The sequence below is a fragment of the Uranotaenia lowii genome, chromosome 3 (genome assembly GCF_029784155.1).
Source record: "Uranotaenia lowii strain MFRU-FL chromosome 3, ASM2978415v1, whole genome shotgun sequence".
Taxonomy (NCBI): domain Eukaryota; kingdom Metazoa; phylum Arthropoda; class Insecta; order Diptera; family Culicidae; genus Uranotaenia; species Uranotaenia lowii.
This window is the reverse complement of record NC_073693.1, coordinates 230,581,370-230,608,159: the sequence shown is the minus strand read 5'-3', so window position 1 is coordinate 230,608,159 and position 26,790 is coordinate 230,581,370.

Here is a 26,790-nt window from a genome sequence, read left to right as displayed (position 1 = left end):
TATCTCGTGTTTTGTATCAAAGTATTTAGTATAGGGTATAATGTATAGGGTTCATTCACGTTTTTGATGAAGAATGATTGATTTGTAAAGTATAGTTTTGATTAGAGCCATTGCAGAAGTTAAAATCAGAAGATTTTTCTTTGGAGAATGATAAGATATGTCATCATTATAATTTTAAAGCATGCATTCTGATAATGAATAAATTAACCATTATAATAAAATTTTATATTCATGTTCTTAATAGATTTTGAAGATATATTTTAACGATCATTGGACTCTATGTTAGAATCAATGATACTCTATTCTCGCTGTCTTCACTCCAACGTTTGGTCCCAGAGCAAACGTTGAATTATTTGAAACACATGGTTGGAGACCTTTTTTTTATATTGTAATCGTGAATTTTATATTCATGTTTTTAATTGATTTTGAAAATATATTTCACCGATCATTGGACTCTATGTTAGAATCATTAATACTCTATTCTCGCTGTCTTCACTCCAACGCTTGGTCCCAGAGCAAACGTTGAATTATCTGAAAAATATGGTTGGAGACCTTTTTTTGCCTTTCTTACAGAAAGGTATAGTTATCGGTCGATTTGGGAGATCCTTAATTTTGGGTCTTAGATATACCTTTATAGGTACCTATCGAATCAGCTCGACGAGTTCAGACGATGTCAGTGTATTTGTGTGTGCTGGTGTGATTTTTTGTAAACATTGTCCACACGTTTTTGCGAAACTGGGAAGTACAATAAAAATGATTTTCGTCTTAAAAAATTGATTTTTTTCCCTCTTCAATGTATAAAAGAAAGAAAAAAAAAACAAAATAGTTCGAAAAATAAATTTTCATAGTAATTATCATCAAATAATCACTCCAAAAAACGTGTCAATTTGGCTTGCTAGCCACAACCAGCAATCACTAAAATCAAGATTATTGTATATATGACGTCAATTTATATGTGACGTCATAGATACGCGCTTGCTATCTGAAAGTATGGTCCTGTCGATGTGTGAAAGGGAGGACAGACTGGCTTCACTCCCACTCAGGTTAGATGCATCGTGACAGACACCGTGTGGGAGGAAGACGACAGGTCGAATTTTCCCGGCCAATGATTTTTTTTTAAATTTATATGGATCAGCGTGATACCGATCCATTACAAAAATTTCGGAACCGAAGCCCCGAATTTGAAGCATAAAAATGGTTTTCACCAAGGGGTACTACCCCGAAATTGATGAAGTCGTTGATGAGTACGTCATGCCCACACTGCATGGTACGTAAGCGATAGTAACTTCGCCCAACATTATTTTCAGGAAGATTGCTCTGAGAAGGGGAAAACAACACGGGTACGCGGACGATGTATGTCCTCTCATCTTCTCACATGCCGTTCGTGCTTACGAAGCTTTTTCTTAAGCAGCAACGACAGGAGAGTATTTCGCCCGTGGAAGCAAATTAAATCCAATAAGACAAATGCTACTGAATCCTCTCGAGCTTTAAGCTCTCGGGCTTGTTTTTTTGTTCCCTTTTCTCTTCCTCTCTTCAGATCTAACGTTGCGTTGTTGTTGTTGGGGTTGGTGTCTAGAGAAAAAGGAGGTCAATCTGAAATTTCACTTGCTGAAGCCAATGTAAGATGACAACCAAACAGTAGCGCCACCAAGCCCTCCATAGTAGAGTTTGAAGCATTTGGGATTTTTTTTGGAACATGCATATAATGCTAAAAAGCTTATAATCATTTTTGACAAAGTTGAAGAAACAGGAAAGAACTCCGAATTAACCATTTTCGCCAGGTTGACCAAATACAAAAATGACAAAATCGACAAAATTGAAAAAAATTGACTAAATAGACCAATTTCACTAAATTGACGAAATTGACAAACTTGACATAATTCATTGATTTGACAAAAATAACTTAGTTGAGAAAATCATAAAATTGACAAAATCGAGAAAATTGGCAGAATTAATCAAATTGACGATGACAAAATGGACAAAATTCACTGAATTGACAAAATTGACAAAATTGATAAAACTGACAAATTTAACAAAATTGAAAAACTTGGCTTAATTCATTGATTTGACAAAATTCACATAGCTGAATCATAAATCATAAAAATTGATAATATTTTTAAAATTGACAAAATCGAGAAAATTGGCAGAATTGACAAAATTGACTATGACAAAATCGACAAAATTCACTGAATTGACAAAATTGACAAGATTGATAAAACTGGCAAAAATCGACAAAAGTGACAAAATTGATTAAATTGACCAAATTGTCAAAATTCACTAAATTGACAAAATTGAAAAGATTGACAAAATTGACTGGCGAAATTTACAAAATTGTCCCAATTGACTAAATTTTGACCAAATTTACAATATTGACAAATTGACAAAATTGACAAACTTGACAGAATCGAAGGAAATTGAAAAAATTGGCCAAATTGACAATGACAAAATCGACGAAATGCACTTAATTGACAAAATTGGCAAAGCTGTCAAAATTGACAACATTGACAAGATTGACAAAATTGACTAATTTGATAAAACTGACAAAATTGACAAAATTAACAAAACTGACCAAATTGACAAATTTGACAAAATTGACAGAATTTTCAATTTTGAAAATGAAAATTGTTAAAATCGACGAATAAACAAAATCTAGAAAATTGGTTAAATTGGCAAAATTTACTGAACTAACAATGCTGACAAAATCATGAAAATTGATAAAATTGACATTATTGACAAAATTTAAAAAATGACCAAATTAACAAAATTAACGAAATAGACTAAATTAACAAAACAGAATAAAAATCTCAAAATAACAAAATTAAAAATACTTCGCTTTCAAAATTTTCAATATTTTTAATTTTCAAAATTTATTGTAACGATTTTATACATTTTGGTATCGTTTTTTACTCTAGCATTTGAAATTTTATCCAATAATTTTATTTATATATTTGTTTCATATACTTGAGAGGTTGAATTATTTGAAATACATGGTCAGGCATCTTTTTTCAAATTGTATTCTTAATTTTTATACCCCTTCCATTTTGAAGATATCATATGCTGTAACTCCAAAAGGAGTAAATTGAGTTAGATTATAATGTCATAGAAACGAAATCATACATGATATTCCAGAATCTAGTCATTCAAAAAGGTTAATTTATATGAAAATTATGATTATATAAAAATACTTTTATCCTAATAAAAACTTTGAATCTTTATTTCCTAAATTCATTTTGGATTTATTGCGTATGAAATTCATTAATCATAATTCATAGTTCATTTTGTTTTATATGTACCCAAATATATTTTACAGGCTGTAAGAAAGGCTACAATCCACTGTAAAGTGTATTAAATCGGGTTTTACTCTAGCATTTGAAATTTTATCCAATAATTTTATTTATATATTTGTTTCATATACTTGAGAGGTTGAATTATTTGAAATACATGGTCAGGCATCTTTTTTCAAATTGTATTCTTAATTTTTATACCCCTTCCATTTTGAAGATATCATATGCTGTAACTCCAAAAGGAGTAAATTGAGTTAGATTATAATGTCATAGAAACGAAATCATACATGATATTCCAGAATCTAGTCATTCAAAAAGGTTAATTTATATGAAAATTATGATTATATAAAAATACTTTTATCCTAATAAAAACTTTGAATCTTTATTTCCTAAATTCATTTTGGATTTATTGCGTATGAAATTCATTAATCATAATTCATAGTTCATTTTGTTTTATATGTACCCAAATATATTTTACAGGCTGTAAGAAAGGCTACAATCCACTGTAAAGTGTATTAAATCGGGTTTTTTTATAAAATCTCTAAAAATCTCCTGAAGTCTAACCTTGAACTTATCTATATTAACAACATCCATGCTAGAAATACGAGAAGCGCTGGAAACGTGAATTTTTTCATTGCTAGAACAAGAACACAATTTGCACAAAACAGCTTAGTACATCGTGGAATGAATTTATTTAATTCACTTCCGTTGGAAATTAAGAATGCTAGGAATTTAGACACATTCAAGAAAAATATCAAATCTTTTCTCTTCAACCCACCTTAAGAAAACTCAGCTTAGAGGCATCAACCTACCTTGTCGAAGCCTTACGGTATAAAGATAGTTTGGTTAGTCGGGGGGTTCGATGTCTCTTTGCTTCGCCGTAACAAAACATAATTATATGCATAGCACTCCCAAGACAATCACCAAAAGCAACGCGACGTAGGCGCGGTAAAACCTGCATACACGGACTCTTGGGAGCAAAAAGGATAGGAAATTATCCTCTAGCTTTGCATTCCTAATATCCTACCATCTTCCTACCCTAACCAATCCTACACCTGTTGCAAAGTAGAAATGTGAAGACCACCACCAGACGGCCACCCTATGCATCCACCCCCGAAGAAGGCAAAGGAAACGAAGTATTATTCACGTGCACATCCGGAAATCTCCAATTTGAGCAGTTGACAACAGTCTTCAGACTAATCCAACTGCTAGAAAACTGTTAATAAAATAAAAAAAAAAAAAAAAAATACTGGAGGTGGAATTATCGGTATAAAATTCTATGCCGGAACGGCATTAACAAGCTTTCTAACTACTGGCATTGTCCTCCCAGCGCAACCGTATTGCATATGTATGGAATATAAAATAAAATAATATTTATTCCATTTATTCGCATTCGCATTCGCATTCGCATAAACAGTCGCCTAAAACTTCGGTTGGCGCTACTCGTCAACTCTCCGTTTTATGAAATAACAGTCTATTGAATTGCACCACCTTCTTTTCTAGAAGATGTTACACTTCCTGACTTGTAATTTCAAAAAAAAGCAAAATCTTCCAATTCGTTGCCTCAGACTGTAGAATCTCTTAAATTGAAAAACTTGCTCCCACAGAATGTTGAAGGTGCCCTGGCCGAACCCTGCGGACTGTGTAGGGAGAGGGAAGGGTATATTAGTCGCTTTAAGTGACTCACGTTTACTTAAACGGTAGATGCAGAGATCTCTACGATCCACCCATAAACGTGGGGAAGTTTAGGAAAGGTAAAGTTGGGGAAAGCAAACCCTGGGAGATGCTAGGCCAGCATTACGGGTAATGAATTTGTCCTACACCTCCTATGCTCCTAAAGTTTCCTACTGAAACTCCTAGCTCTAATGAGGCTTCAATACAAAAATTTTGAAAAATTTAAAATTGTGAAACTTTAAAAAACATATGTAGATTTATGAAAAATTTAGACTTTAAACAAAATTAAAAAATGGACTCATTTATGATTGATCCTCCTATACTTTTAAAGTTTCCTGACAGTGATGCAGTGCGTTAACTGACAGTGAGGCTTATTGACAACAATCTCGAGAATTGAATATAAATTAGTATTAAAATTTGTAAAACGAATCAGTATTTTAATTGATAAAAATAAAGAAAACATTGATGAAACCTTCGAGAAAAAAAACGAAAAATAGCTACCTGTATCAAAATCTTTTATCATTTATTAACTATTCCCTGATAGGTACATAAACATTTTCGAACTAAGTATTATTTTTCTCATACATATTTATTACGAATCAGATTCTTTAAAATGTACTTTAACAAAATTGTAACAAATATTGAACTTTCAAAATTTATAGTAGCATTTCTCACTAACCTCAATTATATCATTTATTCTTACTCATCAGTAAAAAACAACATGTTTTACAATCTCAATAAAGAGATTAGACAATAAAATGAATAAAATAAGTTTTCAACTAAATCTTTGATGTTCCAATAATAGTTTTACTGTTTTGAAAAGAACATTTCACATAGAAGAAAAATTGCAACAAATGTCGAGGCAACCTTTCCAGTCAATAAAAACCATTTCATTTTGTAAAATCAATCATTAAAAAATAAGTGGAATTCTAAGTATAAAAAAATTCACGTCTTATCAACAAAGAAATTCTTTTCAATAGCTAAGATGTGAAAGTAGATTTTGAATACTTAGCTTGGGGGCAACTTTCCGCCTCTTGAATAGCTCGCTCGCAATTGCTGACCGCCTGTCGGATTGGCCGTCGTTGACACTCCTAGCTTATGACCCTGGTCTGTCTTGTAAATCCTTCCCCACTCATCGGTTGCTCCACTTTAGTCCCATTATCGGCATAATATCGATGAAAAGCACTTTATTTCAATCAGTTTTTGTTTGTTGTCAAATTCACTGTAGAAAATTTGGACCTGGAAAAAACACGTCCTTTTCCTGTCGATGACTACTTCGATCTCAATAATATTTATTCCATTTATTCCATATTTATTAAAATAATATTTATTCCATCCCTATCACAAGACAAAGCAGGATGGAAACAATCAGCCAGCAAGGATCGACTTCCATCTGTACCGTTGAGCCGTCAACACGTACGCCGGAGCATCGTATCGTTGCTGTGTACCTGCAGGAACATTTTACATTATTTATTTTTTCCTTACCTGTATTTCAATCAGCACTTTTCAGTGCTAAAATTATTTTCATTTTCTTTTATTCATATTTTCTCTTTTCTTTCCAGCATGGGGAAGTCTTCGGCCGGCTCAAGGGCCGGAAGAAAACGGATTGCTGAACCTAATCCAGGGCCATCTGCCAAAAAAGTTGAAATTTCCAATTCATTCGATGTCCTTCATAACATTGGTGATGAGGAAATATTCATATTTAATTCTGATAAGAGTACTAAGAAACCTTCTTCTTCTTCTTATACTCTTAAAAACGAAAAGATTCCACCAATAACGGTCACGATTCCTGACTTCAATGCCTTTCGAAAAGAAATCGTCACTTCCGTCAAGGATGTGAAGATTTCTTTTCAGATCGGTCGAAGGGGAACTGCTCGTATATTGGCGGAATCTTTTAATGATTTTCAAAAAATTTTAAATTATTTGAATAATAAAAAACACCAATTTTTTACGTACGACACTAGAGGTGATCGTCCTTTTAAAGTTGTACTTCGTGGTCTCACCGGTGATTAGACACCGGATGAGATCACAAATGAATTAAATTCTTTGTTAGGTTTTTCTCCAATTCAAGTAATTCAAATGAGGAAAAGAACCAACACGAATAATACCAGTAGTGTTGGTTTTGCTCCTGAACTTTATTTGATCCATTTTAAAAAGGATCAGGTCAATAATTTGAAAATTTTGGAAAAGGCTCGTCTTATGTTTCATTGTCGAGTAAAATTTGAACCTTTTCGTAAATCCCATACCAATTTTTTACAAAATATTACGCAATGTCGTCGTTGTCAAGCTTTTTGTCATGGCACTAAAAATTGTAGAATGAATGCCAGATGCATGTTTTGCGGCTCATTCGATCATGAAAAATCTAAATGCCTTTTTGGTGGTGATAAGCCAAAAACAGATTTTTTTAAGTGTGCGAATTGCGCAGGTAATCATTCCTCGAATTCTCTAGATTGTCCCGTTAGGGCAAAAATTGTTGCTTCTAGGAAAAACCCCAAAGTTTCCAGAAAAGTTTCTTCTCCTCCTTCCTCTTTTTCGTCTACACACGTCAGACCAGCAAACAACCTGCCTGTTCGCAGTCAGCATCAGCCTACATTGGAATCACGGCTGGGTAATACCCGAAGTGATTTTAATGTTACCTGGGCTGATTCTGCGCCACAGACTCGTTGTTTATCGTTCTCAGAGGTGGTTGAAAATGGGTTGCCTTCTCCAGGCATAAATAATAAAAATGGGAAAAAACCAAGTCTCAACGTTCATGCGAAGGCTTGGGAAAATCCCCGAAATTCAAATACTTTTTCTTCTCCTTCCTCTTCTGATTCTAACAATTTTGTTGATTTGGGTGAGATTACTGAGGAAAAATTAAAATTTTTGCATCAAAATTTAATGGAAATGATGCAACTTATGTTGAAAGCAAATTCAATGTATGAGGCTTTCCAAACTTCTTTTAATTATGCTAACAAAATTATTATGACTTTACGATTCCCTCATGGATCCAAATAGATGTTTAAATATTATGAATTGGAACGCTAGATCTTTGCTGGCTAACCAAGACGAGTTCTTTTTATTTTTGAAAACTCAAAACATTCATATTGCTGCCATCACTGAAACTTTTTTAAAGCCAGACAATAACTTGAAAAGCAATGCTTTCTTTAAAATTTTACGAAATGATCGACTTGATCGACAAGGTGGGGGTGTAGCTATTGTCATCAATTGTCGTCTCAAATTTAGACTTCTTCCTTCTTTCAATACAAAAGTCTTAGAAACAATTGGAATTGAATTAGAAACTTCTATGGGGAAAATTATAATTGTTGCCGCATATTTGCCTTTTCAATGTAGCGGTGAACAGAAAAATTTTTTGAAGGGAGATTTACAAAAACTCACCAGAAATAAATCTAAATTTTTTATTATTGGTGACTTTAATGCAAAACACCGATCTTGGAATAATATTTCATCAAATTCAAATGGGAATATTTTGTTTAATGACTGCTCTGCAGGTTATTATACTGTTGAATATCCTAATGGGCATACTTGTTTTTCTTCAATTAGAAATCCCTCCACAATTGATTTGGTTCTAACGGATTTAGGCGAGCATTGTAGTCAATTAGTTACTCATGCGGACCTCGATTCAGACCACCTTCCAGTAACTTTTTCTTTATCCCAAAGTCCCATTGAAAACCCTTTAAAATCAACTTTTAATTTTCAAAAGGCTAACTGGGAGCGATATATGAATTTTATTGAACGTAATTTAGATGTAAACGTTCCATTGAATTCAACCGAAGATATTGATTTGGCTGTAGAAAATTTGACAACTTCAATAGTCAATGCTAGAGCCGCTTCAATACCTAAAGTTAAACATAAATTTAATCAACCTTTAATTGATGATGATCTTCAGTTTTTGATACGACTGAAAAACATTCGTCGACGCCAATATCAACGTACTAGGGATCCTTATTTGAAATTAATTTATTGCGACCTTCAAAAAGAGATCAAACGTCGTTTAAATTTCATTCGTAATGAAAATTTTGTTAAAGCAGTAGAGGACATAAAACCCTACTCAAAGCCATTTTGGAAATTAACTAAAATTCTAAAAAAGCCCCAGAAGCCAATTCCTACTTTGAAAGATGGGGATAAACTTCTTTTAACTAATTCAGAAAAAGCTCAAAAATTAGCCCAACAATTTGAGTCTGCTCATGATTTTAATTTAAACGTTGTAAGTCCAATTGATGCTCAAATTTCCCTAGAATTTGATGATATTCTTTCTAAGCAAATTGTGTTTGAAAGTTCTTGTGAGACAAATATTGATGAACTTAAATTGATTTTCAAAAAATTTAAAAATATGAAAGCCCCGGGGGAAGATGGGATTTTCTATATTCTTATTAAAAAGTTGCCTGAAAGCACTTTAAATTTTTTAGTTAAAATCTTCAATAAATGTTTTCACTTGGCTTTTTTTCCCAATAAATGGAAAAATGCCAAAGTAACTCCAATTTTGAAACCTGGAAAAAGTGCTTCAGAGCCTTCAAGTTATCGACCAATTAGTTTGCTTCCTTCTTTAAGTAAACTATTTGAGAGAGTTATTTTGAATAGAATGATGATTCACATTAATCAGAATTCTATTTTCCCTGATGAACAATTTGGTTTTCGTCATGGACATTCTACTACACATCAACTTTTGAGTGTAACTAATATGATTAACGCTAGCAAATCTGAGGGTTATTCAACTGGTGTTGCTCTTCTTGATATTGAAAAAGCTTTTGACAGTGTTTGGCACAAAGGTTTAGCAGCTAAATTAGCTCGATTTGATTTTCCTGTATATCTCACCAAAATTATTCAAAATTATTTGACTAGCCGAACTTTGCAAGTAAGCTATCAAAATTCATGCTCTGAAAGGATACCCATTAGAGCTGGTGTCCCTCAGGGTAGTATACTTGGGCCTATTTTATACAATATTTTTACTTCTGATCTTCCTGATGTCCCAGAAGGAAAAGGTAGAAGATTATTTGCTGACGATACTTTGCTTTCAGCCAAAGGTCGAAATTTACGGGTGGTACGCAGTAGATTGCAACAAAATTTAAATTCCTTTTTGAATTACTTGAAAATGTGGAAAATTTCTCCTAACGCTTCCAAAACTCAACTTATTTTATTTCCCCATAAGCCAAGAGCAAATTTTTTAAAACCTAATGAAAATCATTCCATAACTTTTAATGGGGTTTCTCTAGAATGGTCTGATCACGTGAAGTACTTGGGACTCACACTTGATCGGAATCTTTCTTTTAAGAATCACATTGAAGATATTCAATCTAAATGTAATAAATACACTAAATCTCTTTATTCTCTCATCAACAGGAAATCCCGGTTGTGTCTGCGAAATAAGATGCTCATCTACAAACAAGTTTTCCGACCAGCGATCATGTATGCAGTTCCGATTTGGTCTAGCTGCTGCGCGACGAGGAAGAAAGCCATCCAGAGGATTCAGAACAAAGTTCTGAAAATGATTTTGTGGCTTCCACCTTGGCACAGCACCGAAGATCTTCATCGGATTGCGGGCATTGAATCGATCGGAGAGATGGCCAACAAAATTATCTCCAACTTCAGAGGCAAATCGATGCAGTCTTCCATCGCAGAGATTCGTTCTCTTTATGTTTAGTTTAATTTTAGGATAGTGTTTAGTTTTAAGTATAAAATATTTTTGCTATTACAGGATGTTCTCCTACATTAAAAACTTGATTGCGCTCAGCAAATTTAAATCTTATAAATAAATTTTTATAATCTAGTTAACTATAGGGCTATGAACAGTTCATTATTGAGCTGAACACCTAGTTTAATGCAATAATGTAATATAAGTGTAATGATGATTTGATACAAATAAAGACATATTTAAAAAAAAAAAAAAGCCAGCAAGGATATTATCGATTGATGTACCGAGTGCTGTGTGTATATGTAAAACGGCATTAGAAAAAAAATTTTTGTTTCCAACCGACGGAAAAAAAACTACCAGCCGAGATGAGCTGAGAGAAAACTGTTTCTTGTTTCCTATTCTCATCCCTTTCCCATCAAAGACAAAGGATCAACAAAACGTCGGCCAAACGGCAGACGGCCAATGCAGTGCGTTTTTTGGTTATTGGCGGTGGCAGAAAGGCTATGACAATAAACATGGCAAGCCGAGATGAGATGTTCCAGTGAGTTCGATTCTCATTATATTTTTTTTAAGATAAATTATCCAGTAGGGTGAAAATCCCATAAATTGTTTTTCTTGTTTCGCTTGAATGTAGTGATCATGCATCATTTTTCTTGGGAGATTGAGTCTTAATGCCAGTAGTGCTTTTCCAATCATATTTGCTACAGAAGTTACACTTTTCAATGAATTTTCGCCACAGAAATTTTCTTAAATAATAGGCAATGAACTTTGGCAATCTCTTCTATAGGTGTACAACACCCAAAAATTCAATATCTCAACCACTTAAAAATCTAAAGTTGATTGAAGGATGTTTATTTATGCAATATTTGTGTGTTCGTTTCGTTAAAAAATATTGCTTAACAAGTTTTATTGGATTGTTCTTTTATGAATCTTGGGGAAAGAAGTGCTAAAGGAAATTGTGTTTGACACGTGGCGGTGGTGTGAGATAACAAAAAAAATCCTTTTGTCTGACTGCAGTATGCACTCCTTCACTGAGACCATTCAAAGTGAAATTTTTCGTCTGGAAAGTATATTTCATAATATCTCCTCAACTTGACAAATGACAAACAGTGTACCTATTTCTATCAGCAATAATTCGTGAGTTTGAAAAAAATATATGGAGTTATCGGTCTTCAATTAGCAGAACCAAAAACTGGCGAAGCTTTTTAATCCGCTAGCTCGATCAAAGTTTAGCCGCACAATGAAACTGCCAACGAAATGTTAGCGGGCTGATTAGTGATAAGCGAATTAGTGCTTTTGTGCCGAACACAAAAATTACCTTACCTTAAATTTACCTTAAAGTATCAATTTTGTTCTAGTTCAGAATGATTTTAATTGATTTTTTTTAAATTCGTTGGTCACCTCGTTAGGCGCTGGTGAGCCAGCACATGTATAACAATTCTGAGATTGGCCTTTCTCTTCCTTCTTGCATTTCAATGACCGGTGGTTGTTCATGCAAATTTTGCATGTGCACTTGCAGAAAACACTGGCCCCCGGGAGGCCGCCATCATCGTCGGAAGAGCTTCGAGAAGAAGAAGAATACATACTGGAGTCGGTAGGTACTCAAGGATGGGCACTCTGGGAGCAGCGCAGCGGCCTGAACCAGGCGATGGATGGCGCCCGTACGTGATTTCAGAATTCCAACCGGGTGGGTAAGATTACCTCTACGCCGGAGCCAGCACCACTTCAGCTGTGTCTGGTCTGGTTCGGTTCGACTCGGGGTGGAAGGTTATAAACCAAGGGGGAACAATTATCGCATTACATTTTTAATTAGTCGGAGCCGTGACCGGATCTCTCGAGTGGGTACCCCGAGTTTGCTTAAAGCCAGTGGCTCAGGCTCAGACGTGTAAGACGCCCGACCAATAAAGTTGGACTAGGTGTGGATTCATATATACATATTTAGTACTATGTTCAGTCAAACCCGGGCAAAAGCTGAATGCTACACACACTCAGTGGCCGGTTGATAATGACCGATAATAAGAGGTCTATGTAGCTTTTTATCGGAGTGACTGACCACGTGAGTGCGTGTTCGACTAGAAATAAATCCGAGTAGCAGTTTTAGTAGAGCTTGGTTGGGCTGATAAGCTTGAGGAACTGAGGAGCTTTGGCGAAAACATGCAGCTCGTGGGGCTGTTCATTGCTGGCAATTTGAATCGTCGTCGGAAGCATTTCCGTGCCATTTGGTATGGGCCGAGAGACTATCAACCTCTTGGGCGATGATTTAGAAAACTTCCTCCTTCGTGGTATGATAAATAGCATAGGAGCACATTCCATATTTGTTGAGGGTAATTAATTGAACGATCACATTTATTATGATTTAAATGGCGTTTTCCTAAGACTTTAATTTCGAATCAATGAAATAGATAACCACAATGTTTGCATAACTTTTAAAAATTAAGATGCATCAAAAGAAGCAGGGCCTAATGAATTTTCTTCATTGATTTCAACGATTTAGCGGCAGATCTAGCTTACGCCCTTCTATCTTTATATAATACCCGTGCACAAATTTGTATATCGATCGTGCTACACTTAGATAAACAACTCAATTGATATAAGTTTTTTAATGAAACTATAGGATATATTGAATCAAATTAAACATATTTTTTTCGGTAGATTAGATTCAAATCAAATCTATATCAAATCGATTCAAATTTGTAGTATTTGGTCCAGTGGTTTCATAGATAAAGTATGCCGAATATTAGTGTTTCCAAGCTTAAATTTCTTCGTGTTTCTCAATGTGTTAATACACTCATGTGCAAATTTTCATTTCAATCCTATGAATGTACATGTATTTCAGAAACAGTGAGCTATTTGTATGGACGGCACCTTTTACTGGCGACTCACCAAATATTTTATACAAAAAATAAATTGTCTGTCCCTCAAAACAAGTATGTGCAAATTTTCAAATTAATCTGATGCTTAATAACGTCAATATCGTCAAATCCGTAAATAAATAATATGGACGAACCCTGGCCATTGCATTGGTGGCCTTATGACACAAAAAATGGAAGACTCCTTTCGACGACATTTGATACATGGAATTTATTGTCTATCTCTTAAAACTCACATGTGCTCGTTTATTTTCCTCTCTCTCTCTCTTTTAACACTAAACATACCGACACTTTGTATATACCTATTCATACCACGAGCGGTCAAATGACGGTTTACACTGTTTTCGCTAAAACTTTCTTGTTTCTCAACCGATTTCTTTAAAATTTATAGTTTTGAAAAGCCTATAATGTGACTCAAATATGTTTCTCAAGCAGTTTTCAGCTACAATCAATAATTTCAAAGTAATTTTAAGTCCAAAATATTTTTTTTGAAAAAACATGCTTCAGGAAAATTGCTATAAATCAGTTATTTAGTGCTCGAAAAAAATTTCACTTAGTGCCTGAGAAAGCTGAAGTTAGAAGCTATATGTTGCACATACGGAAATTTTTTCCAAATTTTTTTTAAGATCATGCCCACAAAAAATGTAAAAAAGTTGTGTAAAACCCGTACTTTCCAATCAATCAACCGCCAAAGCTGTTCCTGTTACAGTGAAAAAATTTCAAAAAATGAATTGGAAAGTTGACGTAATTTGTCACATTTTGGCATCTTTAGATTTTGTTAAATACGAAATACATAATTTATGACGAATTTTCAAAGGTTGCTGTTTTTCGAACATTTCATCAATTCGGATTTTTGATACAATTCCTACACCTAAATTCAGCTTTGCACTGGATTTTGAGTATGTTATCGTAAGGTTTAGGCAAAAAAATTATATGCAAAAGAAAGAAAATTTGCAGTTACATCACTAGAACCGGTATGAAATTAGCTTTCTTTTGCATATAGTTTTATTGCCTAAAACTCACGTTGAAGTACTCAAAATCCAGTACAAAGCTGAGCTTAGGTTTAGGAATTGTATCAAACATCCGAATTGATAAAAAGTTCGAAAAACAGCTACCTTTGAAAAGTCGTCATAAATTATGTATTTCGTATTTTACAAAATCTAAAGATGCCAAAATGTGACAAATTACGTCAACTTTCCAATTCATTTTTTGAAATTTTTTCACTGTAACAGGAACAGCTTTGGCGGTTGATTGATTGGAAAGTACGGGTTTTACACAACTTTTTTACATTTTTTGTGGGCATGACCTCAAAAAAAATTTGGTAAAAATTTCCGTATGTGCAACATATAGTTTCTAACTTCAGCTTTCTTAGGCACTAAGTGAAAATTTTTTCGAGCACTAAATAACTGATTTATAGCAATTTTCCTGAAGCATGTTTTTTCAAAAAAAATATTTTGGACTTAAAATAACTTAGAAATTATTGATTGTAGCTGAAAACTGCCTGAGAAACATATTTGAGTCACATTATAGGCTTTTCAAAACTATAAATTTTAAAGAAATCGGTTGAGAAACAAGAAAGTTTTAGCGAAAACAGTGTAAACCGTCATTTGACCGCTCGCGGTATGAATAGAAAAAATTTAAAAACGCAAAAATACTTGCATTTTGAAAATAAAAATAGTCCTGTCGCTAAATTGGCGAAAAAAAAATCATATAAGGCGTAATCATCCTTCAAAGTTTTAAAACCGTCATTTGACCGCCTCCGGTACGTTTAGTGTTAACAATCCTCCCAAAACGATATTTACACGCTCTATCAAGAATACTCATTGACAACCAAAGTTTACTTAAAACGAGTCATGTATTAATTTGAGATATTTTATTTTGTGTTACATCTATAAACTACAATACTGAGAATCAAACTTACTGCAACATCTTATCTCGGCTTGCCAGGCCGATTTCATACCCAGTGCACCATCTGAGTCGGTTAGCAGACGAATGTTTATTTTCATTGTCCTTCTGCCATCGCTGATTACCGAAAAACGCACTGCCTTGTCCATTTCTTTCACAGTCCTTTGTTTTTTTTTATGGGAAAAAGTAAGAATGGGAGCGGAATGGGAAACTAGAAAGGCGGCATCCATAAATTACGTAACGCAAAAAAATGCACTTTTTTGACCCCCTCCCCCCATATGTCACATATCGTAACGATTCGACGTACCCCCCTATGAAAATTACGTAACGCTGATACTTTCAACCCCCCCCCCCCGCACCCCAATATTCTCATGTTTTTTAATACTGATTTTCGAATATCAAAAAACGATTTAAACATCAAATTTTTTAACGTTCTTCAAAACGGAATTAATATTGATTGTCTTTTAACGAGTTGCTCTGTGCTTCTTCACTGATGATCTATCTTGTTTACTTTATTTGGTTTACTTGTTATGTAAAATATACTTCACTTAGTAAGATTCGTCGGAATAATCAATATTGCATATTTCAAATCAATTGAGAAAAAAATAAATTTCCGTCTTGAGGTTGAATTGAGTTCTTGGGGGTAAATGTACCTAATAGTTGGTTTTTCAACGGATTATTTCAAGGATATTCAATACGCATTTTAAGAAGTCTCTCTCAGAATCTTTAAATAGGAAAGATTACAAACCAGTTTTGATCATATTGAAGCTTACAAGTTTTAAGCTGATTTTGGTTTGCTTATCATTTTGCAAAAATTGCATGACATCGAAATAGCTGCGATTAAGTAAACTGAAATTTTTAAGGAAAAAATCGTTACGTAACGATGAGCATACCTCCCCCCCTCCCCTATGTCACAATTCGTAACGCTGGAGCTTACTCCCTTCCCCCCTAGGAGCGTTACGTAATTTATGGATGCCCCCAAAGTGTATTCTATTGTCGGTCGGTTTACATACACACGGACAGCTCATCTTGGCTGGTAGTTTTTTGCCGTCGGTTGGTAACAAAGAAGGTTTTTTTTATGCCGGTTTACATACCTTCACACACAGCGAGTGGTACAGCATTCATGAATATCCTTGCTGGCTGATTGCTTCCATCCTGCTTTGTCATGGGGTATGGAATATGTTTTATTTCGTTTCTTTCAAACATATGCAATGCGGTTGCGCTGAGAACACAATGTCAGGTATTAGAAACCTTGTTAATACCTGCCTGGCATAGAATCTAATACCGATAATTCCACGTCCAATCAAGTTCATTATTAAAGTAGAGTCTGATTTGTGGGTGCTAATAAGCATTCATTTTAAACTTCAGCATTTAGGTCTCAAGACGGCTAAATCTAATCTGATGTACGAAATAACCACACATGAGCACATTACTCAAAAAGCTCTTGAGCTATTTAATATCAACAATAAATGAAAAATCATTCAATTAATCTAGCAGGAATTTGGAGTTACAACCTAAAATTTAGCAAAGCTTGATCGCATCTCAGTAAACATTTTGGTAGGTATATTTTTCAACAAAATTTGTTATACGTTTCATATACATTAAAGAATCATAGCATAACACTCGAAAAAAAAAACAGAAATAACCTAGCAAAGTGGAGGTAATATACATACATAGCGTTATTGCTCCTTCTTTGACCTAGAGCCTATTTTATTCCTAAAATGCAGGAAATTGTAAATAATTAATTTTACTAGCATAGGATAAAGATACTCCTATGCACACAATGAACTCTTATTCTTCCTGAATCCTACCATACCACTTTTTGCCATAAAAAGTCTTTCTGATAAAATTTTCAACGTTTTTAAAAATGTTCCTTCTTATCAAGGGTACGCCAGACAGCACAATTAGTGGGGCGCGTTATAAGAAATATGATTATATTCAGAACCAATATTAAACATGTCTAACATTTTTTGTCAGCTTAACGAAAATAAACTACAAGTCAGCTAACACAAACAAATTTCAGATATTGTTATGCTTATAGAGCTGACGGCGAGTGAAAGTGTTTGAGATAATCATAAAAGAAATTTAAGTGTATTCAATCGCCAAAAAGCTGTTATACTTTTTTATTATAATATATTTGATTGAAAATTACATTTTCAAAGATTTTGTTTATTTATTTTTGAAGAATCATACTTTTTATATGAATTTTAATTCTAGGTCCAATACAAAGAACCAGCTCAGTACCAAAACAGGAAAAGTAGGTTCAAAGAAGGAAATTTTGGTCATCCATATTTTTTTAAATCATTTAATAACAGCTAAACCTATGTTGAAAATTCTCATTGAAACTTGCAGACAAGATCATGAACTATTAATATATTCCCAAAAAAATATAAACATCTTGTACATTAATGAGAAACACATGATTATTTTAAAACTACCGCTTAAAGGGTCCAAAGAAGGGTAAAAAAGCCTACGTATTTTTAATTTCTGGCAATTGTAATGGCTGATCGATGTGATGGCTGATGAATAAAAACCACGCGGTTTAAGTTTTTTCCGAGAAGTATATTTTCGACCGTTTTCTTTCGCAGCTAACTTACAACTGACTTTTTCACTGACATATACACACACACACACACTTTACCGGAAACTCACTCACACGAAACGCATTCACTCGAAACGCACAGACTGACAGCTCGCCCCACCGGGCTGCCAGTTAAACACACTAATCTCGCAACAACATACTACAACTCGGCCATTCCTGACATATGATCGTCTCGATCACTTAAGGGTTATAGATGACGATTACCCGCGTCTTACTCGGGGTTAGTAAACACGTAACACATACACCCAAAATTCAGCCTCTGTGCCAATGGCGTGTAGTCAATTTCATAGCATCATTGGTACAAGAAGATAACGCGACCGGCACTGATTCGATTTGCGCCCACCGGCATTAACCTCCCAGCGTAACCGAATTGCGTATGTCTGAATGAAACAAAATAAAAACGTTTTCGCGTCCCTCCCAATCGCATCACAAGCCGAAGAAGGATGGAAATAAATACCGGCCAACACCAGGCAGCCAGCGAACCGAGCACTGTGCGTGTGAATGTAGCAAAAGCAACAACAAAAACATCCTTCTAATTCAATCAACCGGCAAACACGGCTAGGCTGTGCGTGTGTATGTAGCAAAAGCAACAACAAAAACATTCCTTCAATTTACCGGCAAACAACACCGGCCAAGCTGCCCGGCTTTAGCAGCTGTGTATATGTAGCGTGTGTATGTAATAGCAGGCAGTAAGCAAAGCACAGTTCTCATTCAATGGGTTTCCCGTTCCTTCACTCCCGTTCCCTTTCCCGTTTCCATCTTAAGACAAAGGAATGCATTGAAAGGAGGCCAAACGCCGGGAAGCCGCCGTTGTACGTTTTTTGTGATTGATCGGTAACAGAAAGCCTATGACAAATAGGGGAACATGCCCTATTATGCGCCACCTAAGCGAATCGCTGATTTTCTATGTATTCCACGTATAAATTGTGTTAAAAATGGGTGCAATCGTTGAAGAAAATTGTTTTCTACAAATGCCTATGATTTTGTATTACTCAAATTGCTATAGTTGCTTCAAAAACTTGATTTTTAAAAACCTTATTCAAAGCCACAGAACAAAACTGTATTGCAAATACGCGCCGCCGTGTATTCAATACGCGCCTAGCAGACGAACACACCCGAAAGCAGCCGAAGACCGAAAACACACCAATACTTACAGACACTTTGAATGAAAATAAAATCAAAATGGACTAATCAAAATTTAAAAACAAATTAAAGGAAGATTTTTTGGGCTGAATTAACGCTCAAAATAAGGTTTAAGACTTTTTGTTCATTTTCAATGAAAATTGGCCTTTTTGAAAAATTAATGCTTTTTTCAGCCTACTACGATTGGCGCGTTATAACGAGCGCATGGGCCGTGATAAAACATACCCATAAAAAGCATACCATAGCGAGTTCGGTATAATTTTTTAGCATTAAATCGTAGTTTAGATTCTCCTCTATCGATGTGTCAGAAAATATTGTCTTATTCGTTTTTCTCTACTTGGTGACACCTTATTGAAAGTGTTTTAAAATTTAGATCGAAATAAAGAAAAACCTTAATTGTGAAATTATCACGACACAGGAGCATTTTAAAGAAAAATTCATACTTGCCATGACCAATCACAGCATTTAGAACAAATTGGTAATATTTTGCAGGCTTAAAATGCTTCAGATTCTTCAAAACAAAGGTGGCGCTTATTAGCCACATGGGGCGTTATATGAACTTTTCCCCTATACCTCGTCCTGCATGAAGCTCGAATAGTACACTGGTTAGAATGTCGGACTGGCAAGACGCTACAATTGGTGATGTGAGTTCGATTCTCACTACAGCGCTGTGGTTTTAATTTTTATTTTCTTGTTTCTGGGATGAATTATCCAATAGGAAGGAAATCCCATAAAATGTTTTTCTTGTTTCGCTTGAATGTAGTGGTCATCATTTTGATTGGGAGCCGAGTCCTTATGCCAGTGACGTTTTTTCAAACATACCGTCTTCGGCACAGTGCACATTTCAGAGCATTATCGGCACAGAGATGTGCTAAAAAGGCATTGGATTTTTGCAACCTCTTCTATGGGTGTATGACCGTAACACATGACCGTAACACATATGGCCGTAACACATATGACCGTAACACATATACACATAACACACAACTAACTACGTCTGGCAAGTGTTGCTTCCTTTATCAGTGCATTCTTTCCCAACAGGAGTCCTCCAATCAGCCCATTTCTTCATTCGAGCAGACTCAATTATACCATCGTAAGGTAATTGGGAAATTTGACAATTTTCTATATCCCGAATGACGTATCTGTCGTTTGGTAAAACCTTGTGAACACGATAAGGCCCTCTGTATTTCGGAATGAATTTCTTATTAGTGCCTACAGTAGTGTCCACGTTACGTATTACGACGTAATCACCCTCAGAAAAAGTTTGCGGAGCTGAATGTTTCTTCCCATGTGAAGCAGAATTCCTTGACTGAGAATCTTCAATGTGACCAGAAGCAGCTTCACGTAAGGCAGGCAAATCCCGAACCACTTCAGAGTAAGATCTATCTTCCAAATACTCAGACAGACTATCAACTTCGCGACCTCTTTGCCCAACACCAAATAGGAGAACGGAAGGGGTTTCATTCGTACTCGAATGGACTGAATTATTCATAGCGTATTCCACTTTACACAACATTCTGACCCAGTCTGCATGTTGAACAGGTTCTGAAAGTTTCCCTAACATAGACTTAAGAACGCGATTGACCCGTTCGACTTGACCATTTGCCTGAGCAGACGCTGTAGCTATTTTCACATGCTCGATATTGTTATCCAATAGATAAGCTTCAAAGTCTAACGACGTAAAACACGATCCTCGATCACTGATGATTCTTCGTGGTCTACTATAACACTCGAAATATTTGTCCAAACAAGCGCATACTTCCTTCGTACTCGTAGAATTCACAGCGTACAATTTAACGAACTTCGTAAAAGCATTAACAACAACCAAAATATGTTTTCTTTTAGACAGAATCGACGGAAGGGGCCCAAAATGGTCAACATGAATTGTATCGAACGGAACAGGTTTCTTCGGAATACTATGCAGAATACGGCCTCTATCGGAATTGGAATCAGAATACATAATACAACGGACACAATTTTTGACGTAATTCTCAATCTTATCCTTCAATTTCGGAAACCAATAATGCATCTTCAACTGGTCCACTGTCTTGGTAATACCCAAATGACACAACTTCTCGTGAATATTACGTATAACATGATTTTCCATTTCGGCAGGAACGTAAAATAAAAGTTTTCCTTCAACAGACGTACGATAAACCAATCCATCATCCAAAACAAAATTCTTAACAACCCCTTATTCCAGTTTCTCTCTCAATCCCAGAATTGTAGGATCACGTCCTTGAGCTAATTGCAATTGAAAATCAATGTCATCAGGACTGATAGCAGAAACAATTTGATCGGGATTACTAGAAATTCGGCTCAAGGCGTCAACATGATTCATGAGTGTCCCGCTACGATGCTGAATGGTATAGTGAAAATTCTCCAACTCTAAAGCCCATCGCGCTATTCTGGCGTTGACGCTTTTCTTATTTAACGTCATAGCAAGGGAATTACAGTCCGTAATAATCCGGAACGGAATGCCTTCCAAGTAGATTCGGAACTTACGCAATGAATAAATTATAGCCAATGTTTCCAATTCGAAACTATGATAACGAGACTCAGCGGAGGTTGTTCGTTTAGAGAAATAAGCAATCGGATGTAGCTTCCCATCATCTTGCTTTTGCAATAGTATTCCACCAAACCCCTCAGAACTGGCATCACAATGTAACTCGGTTTCTCGTGATGGATTGTACAGTGCCAACACGGGAGCGGAAATCAACTTTTCACGTAGGGCATCAAATGCCTGTTTGCAATTTTCATCAAACTCAAACTTGTTCCCTGGCTTTACCAAGTTCCGTAATGGTAATGCTATGGAAGAAAAAGACGGTACAAAACGCCGGAAATAAGAGAATAACCCAAGACACTTGGTCACTTGTTTGACGTCTGTCGGATAGCTTATTTTCTGGATGGCTTCTAAATGTGAATTGTTTGGCCTTATGCCTTTGTCACTAACTGTGAATCCCAATAACTCTATTTCAGTGAAACAAAACTGACACTTCTTTAATTTTATCTCCAAGCGGAACTCAGCCAATCTTCGCAGAACACGGCCCAACAAATCAAAATGCTCGGAAATCGTATTAGTGGCCAACTTAACATCGTCCATATACACCACAACGGAACCTTCCTTGATAAACGTATCCAACACCATGTTGATAAACCGCTGAAACACGGCAGGAGCATTCCGCAATCCAAAGGGCATCTTAACATACTCATATTGACCACCAGGTGTCACAAAAGCCGTAACCGGAACAGAATCTGGTGTCATGTTTACTTGATGGAATCCATTCTTCAAATCCAGAACAGAGAAATATTTTTTCCCTTCAACTCGCTCCAAGCAATCATCAATAAGCGGAATCGGATAACTATCACGTACGGTTATTTAGTTCAACGACCTATAATCAATGCACATACGACGTTCAGCGGATTTCTTCGTCCTCAAAACAATAGGAAACGAATAGGGGGAATGACTGGGCCGGATTATACCAGCAGACAATAACCCATCAACAATTTTATCCACCTCAACTTTATCAGCATAAGAAAGTCGCCGCGGACCATAACTAATGGAAATATCGGAAGTCAATTTTAACCTCATTTCATAAGAGTGATGCCTTTCCGGAATATTTTTGAGATCCAAATAATTATCTTTGATCACTTTCATAAGCTCATGTTGAGTATCTAATTTCAATTTCGGATTAATAGTGATTTGATCATCGGCCTCAATTGCGAAAATGTCGGGAACATCAACGACCGACCCCTTATTTGTAGAACGGAAGTATGCCAAACAAGCAGAACAATTCCCCATCGTACCCGTATCAACTTTTCGGAAAGAATCATACACGCAGTGTAACAAATTATCGGATATTTTGATTTCATTTTTATTTTCCAATTCAATTTTATAATGATTCGATCGTGTATTGAATAAAGTAATTCCAAAAGCTTTTAAAAATTCCCCACCTAACAAAAGCGGATGTACCATGAAATGATCCGGAACAACGTAAAACTTCAATTCTTCGGAATGGTTTCGGAAACTAACTCGAGCCGGAACTATACTGTACGCACACAACGGAAAACCACCTATACTCCGGAAACCAGAAGCTTTTCCACTGGGTGGTACTAATTTGCGAGGCACAACGGAACGCTTAGCCAGATTTATCGGACTGCCAGTATCGAAAAGCGAAAAAACAGTTTTAAATGAATGCACTTTTTGGCCGGAAAGGAAAGCAACACTTACCAGATTCAACTCGGAGAGAGCGCCGCTCAGCTGGTTGTCATGGTTGTCCACCGATCTGCCATGACGGAAGTCGTCCACCAGTGCCACTTCGTCTTTGTTGCGTGGTGGTGGTTTCGGGCAATTCTTGATGATGTGTTCTCCGGAACCACAGCGGAAGCACGAACCTACTGCTCGACGAGGCTCCGAGCAACGCGCGGAAATGTGCCCTTTACCGGAACAGTTGTAACAGCGCACCTCGGAATCGGAACCACTTTTATTCTTCATTTTGTTGCTGCTCGTAGACGGAACGGAAGACGCACGGAAGGAAGAAGAGCGTGTCTCCCGGAGCTGCGCATATCGTCTGGCCAACTGCTTCAATTGTCCTAAGTCTTTCGCCGGATAAAGGACAGCTATATCGGCGGAACGGTCCCGGAATCCATCCACAATCATTTGCACCGTTTGGGCTTCGTCCAAGTCCGCTCTTGATGCAATTTCCTGCATTTTTAAGATGTATCCCATGACAGTCATCTTATTTGCAGAAAATGTCGTTTTCTTCAACCGGTCGATGATTTCACCCACTGAGTATGTGTGCCCGAAGTTTGCGAGAAAACTGGTACGGAATTCAGCGTAAGTGCGAGAACGGTCTGTCCGCAGAAACCATCCAGCTTCCGTATCCGGCTCCATAAGTCTTCGGATGGACTTGAGTCGAAATTCGGCGTCTCCTCTTGCGGAATCACATGCCCGCTCAAAATCGTCCAGCCACCTCTCCGGTACGTAAGTATCACTTCCGGAAAATGGTGGTACGAGGCATCGTACGTCTTGGAAATCCGCTGGCCGGGCAAACAAAAGTTCGTTGCCTGCCAGTTCCCGACGCAAATCGGCGATTTGCTTCTGCTTCTGCAGGACTCGAAGCTGCCTATTCAGTTCCTCCTCTTCGTCCGCTCCTCCACCAACTTCGTTTTCATCCTCCTCCTCCACTTGATCCGGATTGGCAATGTGGTTATCCGGATGGCTAGCGTATAGAGCGCGCAGGTGCCGGATGGTCGCCGTTTCCGGGAACTCCACGCCATTCGCCTCCAGCCATTCCACTAATTCCTCCTTGGAAAGCCTGTTCTCCATTAGTATCGCAAATTTGATCCCACTTCTGACGATGTAATGGCTGATCGATGTGATGGCTGATGAATAAAAACCACGCGGTTTAAGTTTTTTCCGAGAAGTATATTTTCGACCGTTTTCTTTCGCAGCTAACTTACAACTGACTTTTTCACTGACATATACACACACACACACTTTACCGGAAACTCACTCACACGAAACGCATTCACTCGAAACGCACAGACTGACAGCTCGCCCCACCGGGCTGCCAGTTAAACACACTAATCTCGCAACAACATACTACACAATATCGATAAGAAATATACAAATTGGACAATATTCAACACCTTATTCGTACATCCTGAAAGTATGCGAGAGAGCGCAAGTTTTGTAATGCATGCAACAATGCCTTCGACAATATTAGCTGTTTCTCTCATTATACATTTTTTTCCAAATGACCCAACTTTTTTTTTTAGCAATCCGGTTGCACTGCTTATCGCAGAGAGAACAACAAGGTTGTTTTCTCAACTGAATTCGCGCGGGAGAAAAAATTAGCAAACATGGCAAACTTTTAATCATATCCGATTTTTACCGACTTTAAGTAACGATTTTTACGATCGTTTACTTATTTGGTAGGGATTCCGATTCGCATTAACATTGTTAACAATTCTAGCTATCATTTTTAATGCGATTTTATGTTTACTGGCACATGAACTCGTAGATAAACTAGAAGCATTTTCGTGAGACTAAAAAAATTGAGATATTTTTTTAAGTTACAGGAGACTTGATCCTTCACTTAAGGAAACTTGATCCATAATTCAGGGTGACTCTAGGCAAAAATCTAGTAAAATCCTAAGATAAAAGGTCCGGTGACTTTTTTTGCCATATTAGTTCTCATATGATATCACAGTTTGTGAATATTAGACAAAGAGAATTCTTAAAGTGTGTCTTCTACCCTAGAATCATTGCATACTATAAGGCGCAATTTTCTAGTTTCTAGATAAATACAGTATTTTTTGTCCTTTTAAACAGATAATAACTAGATAAACATAAGTTATTAAACAGATATTACAGGGTCCGGCAATGGTCATCGTCGTGAAAAGCAGATGGCAAGCCTATACGAAGAAGATAGGTACTGACTTTGCTATTTTGCCAGCCAAGCAAAACGGCAGAGGCTGACAAGGTTTGGATTTGACATACCGGCACGATCTTCGATTTATCAATGTTTATCTTCTATTTCTTTTATATATTGTTAAGTGTCTTTCCACTTATCTTTCCGATTTCATCACATGGACATGAACGAAATGAAATTTTCAACCAAAGGTTAATCTAGAATGTACAGTTTAGAGAGCATGTATGTAGTAATTAAATGATAACCAATGATCAGGATCCATTCAAAAGAAAAATATATCATTTTGGGCTCTCGGGAACAATTAAACCCATAGCAAACATTTAGAAAACTTCTTCTTAAGAAAATTGAGAGTTAACTATTGCTTTGAAAATATGCCATTATAAATTTCCAAAGGAGCAGAATCTTGGCAAATCATTCCCAAGTAACACACAAAATTCAGATTGGTTTTATAATTTTTGAACGGTAGTTTATAAAGGACGTATAATATCTATTATTGGTTTAAAAATCATTTAATAATAACCTTTTTACAACTAGTCTCTAGGACATCTACACGCCCATTATATATCCTTCTTATATAGCAACATTAAACTTTTGAGATTTGATTTTTATTAGGCACTTTGAGTGTCTTATAAAACATTATTATTTTTGAAAAGATAAAGGATTTGAAAATGTTTAATAATACCTTCCTATGAACCTGTTCAGATTTTTAAAAGCCCTTTCAAATCAATTCGTGTTCTTATACGGTCATTACAAGTGGCTTAGGTTTTAAACATGCAAATAAATATTTTTTTGTGGCGTCTATAAACCGTTTATAAGGAACTAAAACTTCTATACGCTGTAAAAGTTTTATAAAAGTTATTCGGTCGAATAATTGGCTTACAACAGTCAATCGTCTCTCAGTCGACCATATTGTCAACAATGGAAGGTTTTCTGTGGAAAAATCTGTAATTTCGCATCATCTGGGAACAATAAAGGGCAAAATTCATCTTTCCAATCACCAGGAACGTCATGCAGCATAATTTATTATCTGATAAGAGTGCGTAATGTTGTGAAGGAATCTCAGGTGTAAGTGAAGTATTTTGTTTGTTCTCAGTCGCAGATTTGTTTTATTTTTTCGCGAAATTAATCGAAAGATGATCCTAAAAATTTTAAAGTGTGCTATAAAAAAAACATATGGTGCATTATGTTATATTTTTCAACTCAATAAAAAAATTATAAATGATTTAAAAACGTGTCTTTTAAT